Source organism: Phoenix dactylifera, chromosome 10 (assembly GCF_009389715.1).
Source record: "Phoenix dactylifera cultivar Barhee BC4 chromosome 10, palm_55x_up_171113_PBpolish2nd_filt_p, whole genome shotgun sequence".
In the NCBI taxonomy this organism is placed as follows: Eukaryota; Viridiplantae; Streptophyta; class Magnoliopsida; order Arecales; family Arecaceae; genus Phoenix; species Phoenix dactylifera.
Genome location: NC_052401.1, coordinates 9,583,119 through 9,584,426, shown reverse-complemented (window position 1 = coordinate 9,584,426; position 1,308 = coordinate 9,583,119). Strand labels below are relative to the sequence as shown.

The following is a 1,308-nucleotide window of genomic DNA, read 5'->3' as shown; positions in this document are numbered from 1 at the left end:
ATATCTGCCAGATTGACTTTTGTCATTGTTATGATTGTTGGCTAAAGAGACTAAGATGAAATTTATAACCTATAGCCGAATGGCTATAAGTAGTCGATATATATATAAATTTCTTAAAAGTTGCAAAACACCATCCAATAAAGAAATCTCAGTACCTTTTGCCCTGACTTAGTTCACTAATGTAAAGATCGAACTAGTCAGTTCACTTTTGAGTTTTTTATGTATTGACATTTGACCTGATGGAAATAAAATTCAGGTCCAGAAGTCCCTCATTCTCACCCTCTTTGAAGGCATTTAATGTATATGGAGTCCTCCATAGGATCTTGTGCTGAGTACTAATATCAAACCTTCCTAAGAACAATAGGCATGTAATGGTGACGTTTGGTTCCTAAGAACAATAGGCATGTAATGGTGACGTTTGATGCAAACACCAAAGCGATTGGAGTCACCACCGAGACAGCTGCTCCCGCCCAAGCAGATGTACAGTTCATTACCATACCATCATTCTTTTAAAAATATTTTTGACCATTTTCTCATCTTCTGCCTTACTGAATCCTTACCGTTCTTCTTGGAACAGAGGTGGTTGTTGGCTTATGATGCGAACAGCAACTGAGATGGCTGGCCCTGCACAAACATGTAATTTAGCATGTCAGCACCAAGGTGTTAAAAATCAGTCTTCCTGAATGTGTACTAGCAGGGGATTCTGATGGTAGCTATGTAAGATTAATAGGCCTAGGATCAGTTAATAGGCCTAAGATCAATTGGATTCTGGAGATATAATATCTGGAAAGCTACTAGTTCGATCAAATTTGATAGGTGATTTAGTTTGCATGCAAGTCAAGATAGAAATTAGATAAAATCATATTGGAATTTTGTTCAATCAATATACTAAGCAGCAATGCATGGACTTCGATATAGATGTATATTGATTCTTTTTTTTTGCATACCAGGTAACAATATGCCCCGAGAGAGACGATTTAGAGATGTGGAGTTTCAGCATTCTCAGGTGGGATCTACTTCTGATCAGTCCCTGCAGTCCCAGCAGCCATGTGAGCACCAGCAGCACGAGTCAGGATCTCAGCGCGAGCCTTTGCTGATTGCCCGGAGGATGAGCTCCGGATCCAGGAGATTTCGATTTAAAGTTCATATTTTATGTTCATATTTGTCTTCAACTTTTTAGAACATATTTTATTTAATTTTAATAGATGGACAAGGGACGGTGAGGACGAGACGGGGATCCACTCAAGCAAAGAATGTGTGGAAGCTTCCTCCGGGTGAGAAGATCATCACCCGATGCAACGAATTGGG

The 1,308-nt window shown here is 39.5% G+C and overlaps 1 long non-coding RNA gene across 1 annotated transcript; it reads left to right on the top strand.

Moving 5' to 3' along the window:
• Positions 1-390: 390 nt before the first annotated feature.
• Positions 391-723, top strand: LOC113462487. Its single transcript, XR_003384914.2, has 2 exons — positions 391-480; positions 578-723. It is a non-coding gene; the product is annotated as an uncharacterized LOC113462487 (long non-coding RNA).
• The last annotated feature ends 585 nt before the right edge of the window (positions 724-1,308 follow it).